Genomic DNA, 17,027 nt, shown 5'->3' on the forward strand with positions numbered 1-17,027 from the left:
CAGAATGTTTCTGCGACAAAGTTTCAAAATCAGGAATTATGTCACTTACTGCCAGTCGTAGTTGATCACGAAGGTATTTGTCTGTCAGCCGTGATCTAAATGTGATTTTTACCATTTTAATTGTTGAAAATAATTTTTCACAAACGTGAGTTGTAGCAAGCGAAAGAACGAAGCTTCGGATATTTATTTTTTGGCAAAGATTTGAAAGTTCAACAGTTGTCACGTCCTTACATCTAGCTTTCATTTGACATCACATAGTAAATCAGCGAGTTCAAATTGAAGAGCTAACCGCATTATTCGTACATCTGCTGAAAAAGGATCGACGTACAGAGATGATGATGATTATGATGATGATGATGATTATGATGACAACAACAATAACACTTAACCTTTTAATGTGTCATCAGTAACATGTAGTTTAATGCCGTTTTATGTTATACAACGGTTTTCCTCGTAATAGGCCTACTTGTGAAGAAATCATACATTTAATATTCTCATCATATTGACAGTAAAAAAATGCGTCCTCCCATCCTACTTGGAACTTTCGTACATGGTTTCCAGAGAGACATATGCCACTCGCAGGTCAGAGACAAATACAAATGGAACGGAGTTTGACTCCAGTGAGTGAGAGGGTGGGGGTTGGCGGAGATTAGAAACAAGCGAAATGCACAGCTATCACTGCGAGCCACAATGTCTCGCGAGTCACGTTCTCGCCACGGCTGTACTAGAGAGTAATAAAATTATCCCCATCAAAATTATATAGCAATCTTTGTTAAGCATTTGAAATATTTAACAATTTATGACTGTAGACCTCCAGAAAATGTAAAATAATCGTCATATTTTTTAAAATACAGGGTAGTTCAAAAGTTCTGTTCCATATTATTGAAAAAAATATATACCAAAATTAAAAAAAAAAAAAAAACTTTAGATATGTTACTGGTGACACTGCAAGATAACGTACCCGTATGCAATAAATTTAAACTTACCTCATTTCCCTTTGAAAGACAAACTCCTCAAAGCTATATACTTTGAATATATAGTCGCGACGCTGTTATTCCCGGCGTGACTCCTGCTCTTTGCTTACGTCTTAGGAAGTCAAGGCTCTACAATGTCTAGGTAGGTACTATCGTTCGCCATTTTTGTTCTTTCGTTGCCGAGCTACCAGGCGAGGGATCTATCTTCCACACCGTTAAACATTATCATGTCGTAGCTCCTATGATAATAAATCAAACGCACTGTAATTGAGCAAATAATTGAGCGGCAAATAACGTCCTCGTGTGCTTTCTGCGAACGCCAACGAAAGAGCCAAAATGGCGAGCGATTATATTAAGTATTTTTCGAGGCGTAGGAAATGCATAACATCTTCATCAGTGAATAAAAAGACGCACACGTTTAAATGTAGCCGACCTGCAACGTGATTGGCTGCCGGAAATTAGAGCGACGGGACTATAGTTGAAATTAGGACTGCATTGTTGTTCTTCCCCAATAATACACGTGAATAGTCATTGTCGCTCTATGGAGTGCAATAACGAATACTGTGTTGCAGTGTTGAGTGAAATACCCATTGTTGACGAGTGTGTGATTAAATTTGGAAATAAAAACCACGTTGTTATTGAATTAAAAGTTACAATATATTTACTGAAAATATTAAAAAATATTAAATACCTACGCAATGCACACGCTGTCACAGACGCTTTGAGTTATAGGACAATATTTTGAGATGCGTAAAAAATTTAAACCATATTAATTAAAAAAACACATTCGCTTTTGTTAATATTATATATTAATTCTATGTCCGGGAGGAAAAAGGTCTTAAGTAAAAATTTTATACTTTTCAGGAGAGCAGTAGAAAGATTGAAATTGGTTTCAATTATAGAGTTTTTTAATTAAGAGGTTTTTGCTGGATATTATTTGTTTATATTTCTTCTAAAATAGGTAATGTTACTCATTTAACAATTTTCTTGATTATTTCCAAAAATAGCCGCAGTTAAGCCCTTTTAAGACTAGAACCCAAACTGAGTAGACGGGACTATTTAAACATAAGACCTTTTTCATGTAAAAATAAATGAGAAATGTAAATTATTAGTAATGCAAAATGGGTCTCAAACAATTATAGGGCTGTTTATCCTGGTGCTTAAAGTTTTAAAAGGGAAGGACATCAGTATGTGATAAAATGGCTAAAATGCAAGTTAGATCTTTTTAATAGGGAAGCATGGAAAGTAAACATGTGATGGTTTCTGAGGAATAAAGTATTAAATATTCTTAAGTCCTTTATTCTGTGTGTGCTCGATTCAAAAAGTACTTAGGACATTTGGTAACGCTCTATAAATCCAGTCAGAAGTCTTATTTAACTTTAGCCGTTTTACCAGATTGTAGAGAATTGTTTTCCGCTTTCAGAATATATAAAACTCACATTTTAACAAAAAATTAACTTAAGACCTTTTTCCTCCCGGCCACAGTATTGTAGTAACATAAAAGAGATCAATGTCTTAAAACGTTTTGAACTCTATAAACAATTCAGGCGCCACATACAATTTTTAGTCTCCATAGCTACCTGGGGCCCGGAATTTGTCTACCCTGAATTTTACAATAAGTGAAACACGTCTAGATACTTTAGATCTAATAAAGTTTGGAATTAACAAACGAAAAAATATAAATTTCAGCACAAACTTAAAATAAACCATAATATTTAGAGTCCGTGCCTCACGAACCTCTACAAAGTAGAATCAATGACTATAAAAATATTTAAGTGTTTCAAATGAACACTTTTTCCTTGTTTCAGATAAAATACATTTACTTATTTTCTAATGACGTGTTAGCTACCAAATTCTTCTATTGGAGCACTCATTTCCAACCGCCTAGCTTTGTTTTGTTTTAGTATGTTCACTGAACAACAGACCTGAACTTAAGTAGCGTTGGATGCCGCCGATCTATACTCCATACATACCTACACTGTTACGGATTGCTTGGAGGTTTTAGGTAATCAAACGCAGGACTCTACTTATGATAACGATTGAAAACAATTTAGTTTTGTACTTTAAATGTGCAGAAATTTGATCTGAACTAATATAACACTGTAAAATTCCTTTGCAGAACGAAAAGTGGCATCCCACCTTCACAAACAAACGGCATTAATGGTAGTATGGATGTCAGTTCTACGTGCCCGTCGCCTTTACACCCAAGTAAACGCCCCTGGTACTAATTTCTGTTAAAGGCTGAATAAACCCCAGGGCTATAGTGCTTCTGGAAGAATCAGATCAATAGAGAAACTTGATGAACTCATCGGGAATCGAACCAGCGACCTTACGGCTTGCAGCTTTAAGTCTTACCGCGTTCACTTGATAAGCAAAAGTAGCAATACTAAAATTATTCTATAAGAATGTTAACTCCTATGAAATATAAGGCCTATTTTAAAATTAATATTCTAGGTTTTCGTGAGAGGTGTGGAGAACGGAACTCTGACCCTTCTGATGGGATGTCAGCGTCTTAGCAAGTTCGTTTGCATGTCTGCCTTGTGTTCGTAGAGCTTGTTTGCTGCTGTTACGTCGGCCGCATGTAACAAGCGTTTTGTTAATGGCGCCCACATCCCTCGAATTAGAGGGTAGACAGCCGTGACAATCTGTAAATTATCTAGCACAGCGGATCCGTGTTGTGTGCGCCGAATTCCTGTAGGATCAGCAGCATCCAACGAACACACCTGACAGTATCTACTACTTCCAACGTAATTGCATTTCACAAACGAGAACTCATTATAAAAGTTTTCGGCTCATACATTTTCCTATTTATTTTCAGAATTTTCTCTTCCAGTTAGACAAGTATTTAGGCTACTTATTCATTTACAAAATGGGTTAAGTATTTCGTCATTCATTAGCACAAGCGTTAATCAACCAGTCTACAATTTAATAGTAATTTCTTATTATTATTTTATATTCGTACTGAATAAATTACATATTTGCATTACTATCATTTTCTTAGTCATCCAAATATAGGTAAGGGTATTTCAAAAGTCAGTTCAAACATTAAACCGCTATAAATATTATAATACAGGGACATCATTTTATTTTTACTAACATTTTTAATATTAACTTGTCTATACCTTTAGAGAACCGGAAACACCGCTTGCTCCCCCCTCCAAGACTGGAGTTCGATGATACTGGCGTAAAACACAAATCACTCTACTAGGTATAGGATGGAAGAAAAGTAGTTCATCCATTTACGTAAAGTAGGAAATATCGCGATTTTGAGTTTGATAATTTTCATTAGGTTTTTCTTTAATCTAAGTACAGTACTGTATTAAGAATAAGTGTTTTTACTCACGAAGTGAGTTATCCATGTGAACGTATTCATTATGCAGTGTATATTATACTGTCTACAGCACATTAGCGTACAATATAGAGAATGAAGTTAAATTGAAAAATAATCATAATATGAATATTTAAACACAATTTTGAAAATGGTGGCCGTTCATTTCGATAAAGGCTTCAGTTCTTTTGTGCATATTATCGCACTATAGACTATTGCATCTAATTCCAATTGCCAGTTTCGTCCTTCGTACTAGTAACTCATGTTGAAATAATTCTGTACCTACTCTACGTACTGTGAATTCAATCTTCACTTCTGCCCGACCCGAAAATATAAAATTACTCAGACATGCTATCTATTGTCCGTCCAAGTGGTTATGCCGCAGGATTGTAGAAAGGGAGGAAATCACGTGACAGTTAATTACTTAACGAGGCTCTTTTATTTAAGTTAAATTAAACAGCTGTATAATATTACGTAAACGTCCAATTCCTAAGAGAAATTAATGTTTTCAGAAAAGAGCTAAGACAGCCCAGCTTTTACAGAGGGGCAAGCAGAAGCAGGTGGGGGAAATCGGGATGCGACGTAGGCAAACGGACAGTACCTGTGCGAAAATATGATTCAATATTGAAAGCTCTTTCGTCACTGGAAAACGCGAACATATTTCTGGAACGTACTATACTCAGTAACCCAGTACTGCTTACTATCTGCGGTCTTGGTTCTGTGTGGAGTTGGAACTTCCTTAGTAGAAGGGGTGGGAGTGAAGTACATTCAAAAACTCAGGTACAATAAAAATTGAAGTAAAAATAAAATGATGTCCCTGTACTTGAGATAGGGAAAAAACAAAAACATCACAGTGTGGAAACATTTGGTGACACTGACTAAACAAAAGAACGACGATGCGATAAATTGATAGTGATAAATCGAGCTGCAGAAATTATTGCGATGTATGACTGTGATTGGGTGGAATTCAAAATTCCATTATACTGTAGTTCATTGTCCGAAAATGGAATTACGTCATGTAAACGAAATAGTCCTAATAAATTCTCTTCTAATAACATAAAGGTAATGTAACGAAATTTGCAATAAAGCTACTATATTCTTTGAATAATTTCAAGGAAAAAAAATTCCGGGTCCGGGTATCGATCCCGGGATCCTTCGCTTAGCGCACGAATGCTCTCCCGACTGAGCTACCCCAGGAACTATACACGATACCGTCACAATAATTTTTCCTTGAAATTATTCAAATCTGCTTTACAGGGAGCTACTACCTGAAAGCCAGATTTGCACACTATATTCTTTGTTGGTTGACCCATGATAATGTTTGACTATTTGTAGAGTAACAAGAAATTGCTGAAGAAAATCAGATCTAATGATAAATACGTAGAAGCCGCAAAATTGATATAAATCACGAAGTTGGTGCAAGGAGTTCGTTGGTGAGATGAATATGTCAGAATTTTTAGATTTCAGAATATGGGAACTCTACACTTTACGCACTGATAACAGTGAGTAAAATTCAACTTTACGCACTATAGTAGAAAAAAATAAATAATAAAATCACAGTCGTCTTACAGTATATTGTTGACCGAACTCTTAATTCACATACCACAAAGCACTGGTGATAGTGACCATTCTTCCTCTACAACAGAGATGGGCATCGTGCCTCACTTGAGAATTTGTGCCTCACTGACCTTCACAGAGTGACATCATCTTCACAGTCCCCGTTCCTCCTTCACGTAGCTCCTAGCCGTGGGCACGTTCTATATCAGTTTCATAAGCAATATCAGTGGTGGCATAATGGCATTATCAAAGCAGTGTGTACGCGTTAGAAAACTATTATTTCATGAGAAATGGGAGGAAGAGTTTGTTTGCTGTTTAGAAGGGGAGAACAAACTATGTATGTTATGCTCGAAAATCCTATTAGGCATTAATAAATTTAATATACAACGACATTACTCCTCATGTCATAAAAAAACATGCTGAATTATAAGGTAAGACAAATTAAATGTTATTTTACGTACTTTTCCGAAGAAAATTTATGATCTTAACATTTGCATAGTATTCTAAATACGACATTATACCTTAAACACGCTGCATTAAAAGGTACGAGGAATTAAATGTTGTTTGTACGTATTATTTCCAAAAGAAATTTATAAAAAATATATATCAAATGTGCGTGGAAAACGAAATATGATTTTCTGAAATTATTTTAGGTCGAGAACGTGCAAATCTATTAAGTAATCTTGAGAAACGCCAGAATATTCAAGAAAATAAACGTAGACAACGTGATGGAATATTATTGGCTAGTTACGCAATTTCTCGCCTGTGATTTAAACCAATTCAATGATGGAGAAATAGTAAAGAGGTTTATGATTAAAGCTGCCGAATTAATTTGCCAAATTGAATAAAAGTTTTCGAGTCTCTCACGTTAACCAAGCACTTTCCTAATAATTCGCCACTGACCGCCTTAGCGATTACGATAAGGTGACGCAGGTCCCAGCAGTTCATATTTCCCATCCTACTCTGCAGTCTCCTCTCCTAGTAAATTATTTCAAATCGAGTGCCTCACGTAACCGAAAATTGTGCCCATGTACGATCTACATCCTTCCTAGATGGAAAACTGAATATTGCTTCGCTAGACGTACTGCGGACCGCATGTTACATTCCCTTCAATAATTTGATTCCGCATGCTCTCAGCTTTATCTAATATTTAGCCGGAACCCCGACTGCCTTACAATACGGTTCAGTGGCCCATCAGAGAGGCCACCAGCTTTTCACGGAATGGCTCTCCGAGGGGCTCCAAAAGGCCCCTGTTGCAGCATTAGCTGGGAAGCAACGCAAACATCACCGCCTGTGCAGCAACGCTGTGCACCATTACGACAGCTTTCCTAAAGCATGAGGAATGTTTACCTGCTTAACATTCATCAGCCCTCAAGCTTTTCAAGTTCATACACACTATAATAATAATAATAATAATAATAATAATAATAATAATAATAATAATAATAATAATAATAATAATATTTACTTACTGGCTTTTAAGGAACCCGAAGGTTCATTGCCGCCCTCACAAAAGCCCGCCATTGGTCCCTATCCTGAGCAAGATTAATCCAGTCTCTATCATCATATTCCACCTCCTTCAAATCCATTTTAATATTATCTTCCCATCTACGTCTCGGCCTCCCCAAAGGTCTTTTTCCCTCCGGCCTCCCAACTAACACTCTATATGCATTTCTGCATTCGCCCATACGTGCTACATGCCCTGCCCATCTCAAAGGCCTGGATTTAATGTTCCTAATTTTGTCAGGTGAAGAATACAATGCGTGCAGTTCTGTGTTGTGTAACTTTCTCCATTCTCCTGTAACTTCATCCCTCTTAGGCCAAAATATTTTCCTAAGCACCTTATTCTCAAACACACTTAACCTATGTTCCTCTCTCAAAGTGAGAGTCCAAGTTTCACAACCATACAGAACAACCGGTAATATAACTGTTTTATAAATTCTAACTTTCAGATTTTTTTGACAGCAGACTGAATGATAAAAGCTTCTCAACCGAATAATAACAGGCATTTCCCATATTTATTCTGCGTTTAATTCCCCCCCCCCCCGAGTATCATTTATATTTGTTACTGTTGCTCCCAGATATTTGAAATTCTCCATCTCTTCAATGGATAAATTTCCAATTTTTATATTTCCATTTCGTACAATATTCTCGTCACGAGACATAATCATATACTTTGTCTTTTCGTGATTTACTTCCAAACCTATCTCTTTACTTGCTTTAAGTAAAATTCCCGTGTTTTCCCTAATCGTTTGTGGATTTTCTACTAACATATTCACGTCATCCGCATAGACTAGCAGCTGATGTAACCCGTTCAATTCCAAACCCCCTCTGTTATCCTGGACTTTCCTAATGGCATACTCTAGAGCAAAGTTAAAAAGTAAAGGTGATAGTGCATCTCCTTGCTTTAGCCCATAGTGAATTAGAAACGCATCTGACAGAAACTGACCTATACGAACTCTGCTGTACGTTTCACTGAGACACATTTTAATTAATCGAACTAGTTTCTTGGGAATACCAAATTCAATAAGAATATCATATAAAACTTCTCTCTTAACCGAGTCATGGAAGATATATACATACACTTTTTTTTTGTAAATGAGCTAAGTGGGTCAAAGTCATGTTAGTTTACGGTACATCTAAAAGCAGCAAATTATATTTAAATTCTATTTAAGCAGTTAAATTATGAGGAAGATATGTAATCAATGTTGCAATCATACAATGTAACCAAAGATAATTTATGTCCACTGACAGAGTTAACAGAGAAAAACCAACCCTGAACACTTGGTTCATATCCTTTTCCCATGATTTCCAGCGTACTGTAGCAATTTAATTAAAACCAAGCCAAGTTAATGGCTCATTTCCAGGAATAAAAACTGGGTTAGATATGTCAACATACGCGTGGCCACGAGAGAGGCAAGCTTCAGAGGAAATTACTTGCTGCAAGGCGTGGAAGGGGGGGAGGGATGCAATCATATGATTTAAGGTCAATGCCAGCTGCAGTTGTGACAGAACGAGCATTTAAGTTTCTTGGCATCAACGTACCGAAATGATCGCTAAGGCCTATCCCAATGGCTCCCAACCTTTCGAATGTTACATTCATTCATGATTTTCTGTTCAAGGGCAGGTCTTTCACTGCAAACCCAGCATTCTTCAATCTTTCCTATTTTCTGCCTTCCTCTTAGTCTCGGCATATGATCTATATACAGTGAAACTTCCCTTAACGGACACTTCCCAATAGCGGACTCCTCTCAATAGCGGACATTTTAAAATTCCCCTGCAAAATAACATTGGCCCTTATGATAAAATTCTTCCAAATAGCGGACATTCTCAATAATGGACGCGGACACTGAAATGTATCTCCAAACAACAATTAAAACTTCCAAATAACGGACAGCGTGAAAGAAAAAAAGAAAAAGACGGTTGTAAAGTAAACGGAATTCTAACGGAATTCTTTGCAAATCAATATCGTGCGTTTGAACGTTCTTGTACTTTATTGAAGGTAAGCAGCACAGTTGTTAGTTGTGATACTGTACGTGAGCAGTCTGTACTTTCTTGGTTTGTCAAGTTGAGTGTTCAGAAGTACAGTCACATTAAAAATGTCACAAAAACGTAAACGTTTGTCACTAAAAGAGAAAGTGGAATTGTAAAGCATAGTGAGAAGGAGAAATTAAGTGTTCGCGAGCTGGCCACAAAGTTTAATGTGGGAAAAACTGTTATTTTAAAATCATACACTGAGAATGCAATTCTAGATTTCTTTGTGTGAGGTGAAGTGGTACAGTGAGTGATGTTTATTTCATTTACAAAATATTTACTGGTACGACTTCTCTGTGGATGAATACTGTAAACAATCTCACTGTCTACTGTACTGTACTGTAAAATATAGTGTGGAATACGTATGAGAAATTTTAATGTACTGTATACATACTAACGATTTTCTAAATAGCGGACACTTCTCAATAACGGACATTTAATTTTTCCCCTGCGGTGTCCGCTATTGGGAAGTTTCACTGTATCTTAATGCCGCTATCATCTGATATCTTCTTTTGCACCGTACTCTTCTCTCGATCACCATTCCTTCTAGTGCATCCTTCGGCAGACCTCAAAAAGTTTTGTTTAATTTAGATATTTGCACAATGTGGTGAACTGAACATCCTTAAGAGAGGCGATAGATAAAATTTCTGTTTTATATTTTTAAGCTAGAGACTTAATTTTTTGTACATACACTGCTATTGAATATAAGTAATTATGTATTTAAGTTTCACGCTTATAAATTCAGTAGTATAAGAGGGATTTAAATTAAAAACAAATAACTTGAATGTTCTCAAAAATTTTCATCTCTCCAGATTTTAAGTGTCATGTCTAAATTCTTTGTACAATACCTTTCATGTCATTAGAAAGTATCTACGTTTTCACAATTTTTTTTTAGTTTTATCTGTTTTATCTGTAGTAATCTCAGACCTCGAGTGACATTTATTAGGACTATTTCGTGAATAAAATAAAAATGTAAATAATATATCCCTAAAATTCGCTCACAAAATGTTAATAATTGTAATATACAGGGTTAGTTAAAAGTCCCGCACCACCTAAATAACTTTTGAAGCATACGGTTCAGTGACATGAAACTTGGTATGTGGGGATAACCATATACTAAGAACTCAATAATGGTATTACCGAGTTTTTTCTACTCCAACTCTCTTATTTTAAATAGAACACCCAATATATTATTTTATTTTTGAATAGTACTCATTAAGAGCTTTTCAAAAATTACCCACACTTGATACTTCTGTACAAATTCAGTGTTACTAAGTCAAGACAACAGAAAAGTGTATCGAATATTAAAATAATAAATGCACCACCTAAATAACTTTTGAAGCATACGGTTCAGTGACATGAAACTTGGTATGTGAGCATAACCATATGCTAAGAACTCAATAATGGTATTATTTTAAATGGAACGCCCAATATATTATTTTATTTTTGAATAGTATTCATTAAGAGCTTTTCAACAATTACCCACACCTGATACTTCTGTACAAATTCTGTGTTACTAAGTCAAGACAACAGAAAAGTGTATCGAATATTAAAATAATAAACGCACCACCTAACTTTTGAAGCATACGGTTCAGCGATATGAAACTCGGTATGTGAGGATAACCATATGCTAAGAATTCAATAATGGTATTACAGAGTTTTTTCTACTTCCAGTTAAACCGGAAGTAACTCCAATTCTCTTATTTTAAATGGAACATCCAATATATTTTTTTTTGTTTTTGAATAAAGCTCATTAAGAGTTTTTCAAAAATTACCCACACTCGATACTTCTGTACAAATTCAGTCTTGCTAAGTCAAGAAAACAGAAAAGCGAGTTCCAGTTTCTAGCAACTGAAACTGTATAGGATAAAGAATATAAAGATATCTTGTGGTAGGGTATAATGAGTAAATTGTTATGATGAGACCTGGTGATATGCGGATAAAGTGTGAAAACGAGAAGCCAAATATATTGGGGTAGCGGTGCGCAAAATTTGAAGTAAGAGAACAAGAGAATGCAGGGCTCGTCGATCGCTTAGCCTTAGCCAAGACAGATTTTGGAAAGACGGGGAAACATGATCATACGAATATTGCAAATATAAAATATTTATTCGTGGAAATTGTTTAGAAATGTAAAATCGCAAATCCCAGGAGAATATCTCGCGGTCCGATATAATTTGTGCTAGGATCCGGTACCGGACCGCGGCCCGGAGGTTGAGAAACACTGTTCTACAGAACAGGAAAATAACGAAGCACATCCCAGTGCGTATGGCCACAAAGCACCGCAGAATTCTTATGTAAGTTTGTGTGTCAAGATTTTCTACCACTGGCAAAATTTCAAACTCTTAACTTCAGTAGTTAATGGGGTTACACCCGCCGGTATTACGAACAAAAGAAAAAGTTTCTTGTGCACTTCCATACTTCTTTCTCTTTTTTTTTTTTTTTTATATCTTTCTAGTTCCTCTCATATATTTTTTCACTTTCCATACATTTCCTTTTCTCTGGGACCTTCGGATTGAGTTAGTGCATTTTTGTTCATAGCTTCCCCACCGAGCACACATTCTTCCAACACAACATTCTTTATCCTTAATAAACGAGCCTGATGTCTTCCGTTCGTATCTTTTATCCCTCTAACTACATTTCTCTCCTATAAATTAATTTTGCAACATGAATCCTCCCTCATTCTTTATCCACTATCTTCTGCCAAATTTCTGCTTGTCTTTTTTTTTTATTTTAATTTCTTCATAGCTTCACCCAACAATTCATTCTTACTTCCTACACCTTTTTCTTCTCTTTCCTTTCTTTACAACACTCTTTCTCACTATTCTTAAATCATCTTCTTTCTCTTATACTTCTTTCATTGTTCATCTTTCTGTCCTCTTGTAACTCGTCTCTTTGTAACATTCTTCCTTCTATTTATATTCTTTCATAAAGCATTTTTTCACTATGTTCTACTTATTTTTCTTCAGTTATCCATCCTTTTTAATTTATTAATTTATTCAGATTCCTACTCCCTTCTTCTCCATCATTATATATTCTGATTTCCATTTTTCCTCTCTAATTATTTTTACGCCATTTCGTCACACATTTTCTACAATTTTATTATTATCTTTCCTTCCTATTTTTATTATTCCATTTTCTCTGTTTTTTACTTTAACCACATTCCTAGATATTCTCTATTCACATTCCCATATTTCCTTCTCTACATATTTGTGTCCATATTCCCTAATCACTACATCTCTTTTCTACTTTCCTCATCAATATATCGATGGCCCACAACCAGACTGTTCCAAGTCCATTTTACCATTTAAGCTCCTGACATTCAAAACTTTATAAAACAATTTGGAATAGCTTCATAGCAACCTTATGGAGAGGAATATTTACAATTTTGTTCGATTCATTTATGCAGACAAGAACTGAAACACAATGAAAAAACAGATTTCTTTCTTATAAAAAGTTGGACTTAGAACAGTCTGGTTCTCAGCCAGCGATAGGCCTACCTCTTTTATGTTTTCCTCTGTCCTATATAATATCATTTCTACTTCCCTCATATACCCAATATATTATGTATTTTCTATTTTCCTCATACCTACACATGTTTCATGTTTTCTTAATCCCGATACACCTTCAGGCTTTCTTCAGTGCTAAATAATACCCTGTCTGCTTTTCTCATACTTCCTACATCTTTCCTATTTTCCGTATCCCTATAGGCTACATTTTTTCTGCTTTCCTCATCGCTGTACCTCTTTTCTGCTTTCCTAATTCCTATACCTCTTTTCTGCGTTCCGCAGTGCTATATAATATATAATATTCTTTATGCTTTCCTCATAACTCCTACATCTTTTCAGTTTTCCTCATCTCTGTATCTTTTTCTGCTTTCCTCATCCCTATACCTCTTTTCAGCTTTCCTCATCCCTATACCTCTTTTCCGTTTTCCTCATTCCTATACCTGTTTTCTGTTTTCCTCATCCCTATACCTCTTTTCTGCTTTCCTCACTCCTATACCTCTTTTCTGTTTTCCTCACTCCTATACCTCTTTTCTGTTTTCCTCATCCCTATACTTCTTTTCTGCTTTCCTCACCCCTATACCTCTTTTCTGTTTTCCTCATCCCTATACCTCTTTTCTGCTTTCCACACTCCTATACCTCTTTTCTGTTTTCCTCATCCCTATACCTCTTTTCTGCTTTCCTAATTCCTATACCTCTTTTCTGTTTTCCTCACCCCTATACCTTTTTTCTGTTTTCCTCATCCATATACCTCTTTTCTGGTTTCCTCACCCCTATAAATCTTTTCTGTTTTCCTCATCCATATACCTCTTTTCTGGTTTCCTCATCCCTATATCTCTTTTCAGCTTTCCTCACCCCTATACCTCTTTTCTGTTTTCCTCATCCCTATACTTCTTTTCTGCTTTCCTCATCCCTATACTTCTTTTCTGCTTTCCTCATCCCTATACCTCTTCTCTGCTTTCCTCACCCCTATACCTCTTTTCTGTTTTCCTCATCCTTATACCTCTTTTCTGCTTTCCTAATTCCTATACCTCTTTTCTGTTTTCCTCACCCCTATACCTTTTTTCTGTTTTCCTCATCCATATACCTCTTTTCTGGTTTCCTCACCCCTATAAATCTTTTCTGTTTTCCTCATCCATATACCTCTTTTCTGGTTTCCTCATCCCTATATCTCTTTTCAGCTTTCCTCACCCCTATACCTCTTTTCTGTTTTCCTCATCCCTATACTTCTTTTCTGCTTTCCTCATCCCTATACTTCTTTTCTGCTTTCCTCATCCCTATACCTCTTCTCTGCTTTCCTCACCCCTATACCTCTTTTCTGTTTTCCTCATCCTTATACCTCTGTTCTGCTTTCCTCATCCCTATACCTCTTTTCTGCTTCTCTCACCCCTATACCTCTTTTCTGCTTTCCTCACCCCTATACCTCTTTTCTGTTTTCCTCATCCCTATACCTCTCCCCTGCTTTCCTCACCCCTATATCTCTTTTCTGCTTTCCTCAACCGTATACCTCTTTTCTGTTTTCGTCATCCCTATATCTCTTTTCTGCTTTCCTCGTCCCTATACATTCTTCATGCTTTCCTCACCCCTATACCTCTTTTCTGCCTTCCTCAACCGTATACCTCTTTCCTGTTTACTCATCCCTATATCTCTTTTTTGTTTTCCTCATCCCTATACTTTTTTCTGCTCTCCTCATCCCTATACCTCTTTTCTGCTCTCCTTATACTTATATCTCGTTTTTACTTTCCTTATCATTTTTTGTACATAAAAACTTGTCTACTTTATATTATTACTTCATCGTATTTCTTTCTCTAGGGACATTTCTTTTCTTCCTTAATTATTTCTACTTTTTAATCTTCTATTTCCAACCACACTTTTTTTAATTCTTCCCTCACAACTATATTCCTCAATGTCCTATCATTGCTACTCCATTATATCCATTCTATATCCAATTCGTTTCCTTACTTCATCAATATTTCGTTAGATTGTTGCCTTATCCCCCATTTTTCCAGCCTCCAGCTTGTGTCATATTTTCCTTACACGCTTTCCTGCAATTTACAGCCTCGTTTCGTTCTGCCCACAGTGACTTAGCTGGTTCTTGCACCGATCACTACACCACAGCTGAGCCATTCAGCTACATGCAGGCGCCACAACCACGCTGACTGCTTATCAGAGCACCACTCCACAGTCTAATTAAAACTTTTCCATTCATAATGCACATAAAAAAGTGCAGACGCCCCTGGCGGAAGAGGTTTCAATCGAGAACTCTTGATCGTCTCTTTTTTCCTGTGAACTTTTACAGAACGGGTGTTCCGAATACGTGGCATAAAATGATTAGCGAGCAATCAAGAGAGTGGGCCCCCCTGTCAATATGGCCAACTTCCGGTTTCCGGTGTATATGGTGATGAAAGATTCCCTTTCCCTCTCTGTCACCATCTCTGTCCTTCTCTTCTCGTTTTTACTTTCCCTCAATTCAGAAACTTCGTTAGAAAGCTGCTCCAGTCGATCTAGCCAAGTTCGGGCTTCGGATTTCTGCTGAAATTCACTCAGGATAAGACGGTGGGCACATTCTCAATAGTGTTATAATTATGTGACTATGTCGTATCCACCGATACAGTATAAAAATCCGTTGAATTTCAACCAATCAGAGCTATAAATGACTGCAATATGATCACATGTAATATCATCGTGTCGATAATAATTCACAAATATGTAACGGAAATGAATTACCAAAAGAGATAACTCTTGTGATATCGTATTTGAAAGACATTTCGCGAATATAGTGACAAATACTCAATCAATTCCCTTTAACATTAGTAGGCTGCTTGTTTTAATTGTCAAATGCTTATGCACATAATAACAGTTCACATAATATTCAAATTCCTTCATGATATTATTATTATTATTATTATTATTATTATTATTATTATTATTATTATTACTTACTTACTTATTTATTGGCTTTTAAGGAACCCGGAAGTTCATTGCCGCCCTCAAATAAGCCCGCCATTGGTCCCTATCCTGAGCAAGATTAATTCATTTTCTATCATCATATCCCATCTCCCTCAAATCCATTTTAATATTATCTTCCCATCTATGTCTCTACCTCCCTAAAGGTCTTTTTCCCTCCGGCCTCCCAACTAACACTCTATAGGCATTTCTGGATTCGACCATACGTGCTACATGCCCTGTCAATCTCAAACGCCTGGATTTAATGTTCCTAATTATGTCAGGTGAAGAATACAATGCGTGCAGTTCTGCGTTGTGTAACTTTCTCCATTCTCCTGTAACTTCATCCCTCTTAGCCCCAAATATTTTCCTAAGCACCTGATTCTCAAATAACCTTAACCTATGTTCCTCTCTCAAAGTGAGAGTCCAAGTTTCACAACCATAAAGAACAACCGGTAGGCTAATATAACTGTTTTATAAATTCTAACTTTCAGATTTTTTGACAGCAGACTAGATGACAAAAGCTTCTCAACCGAATAATAACAGGCATTTCCGATATTTCTTCTGCGTTTAATTTCCTCCCGAGTGTCATTTATATTTGTTACTGTTGCTCCCAGGTTGAATACAGACGTTATACGAGGAAAATAAAACAAATATTATAAACCTAGTATAACAATACTGAATACATTGAGATTTGTGTAGGCACACCCAACTAAATTCTTGTTACAACTGGCCGCGACTTAATGCTATGAAGGCTATCAGATTGTATGTTACCTGCACTCGATCGTTCGTCATTGTTTTGTCCAAAACAGAAGCCATGGCCGAGGAAGGATTCAGAAAGACTCAATCCGATAATTATCAACAGTAATCTCATTTTGAGTGAAACACGAGCAGATTTATCTAGAGAAAATCAAAACTCGAGTGGGATTTAATCGACTATTACACGATTAGAAGAAAGTATATAAAAATTAGAAGTACTCCAATACAATAAAATATTAATTAGCTTACGAAAATACAACTGTCTTCAAATGTATTATTGTACCATCTCAACATTACAAATATTACGCTAGATGCATGCTAGATGGCAGTAGTGTGTTATGATTAGCTGTTATCTTGCTATCAGTTGTGCCAACTATGGAATCTTCATTGAACTCTGTAGGTGATTACTAGCAATGCCTTCTCGAT

This window comes from Periplaneta americana, chromosome 4, assembly GCF_040183065.1.
Source record: "Periplaneta americana isolate PAMFEO1 chromosome 4, P.americana_PAMFEO1_priV1, whole genome shotgun sequence".
Lineage (NCBI taxonomy): Eukaryota > Metazoa > Arthropoda > Insecta > Blattodea > Blattidae > Periplaneta > Periplaneta americana.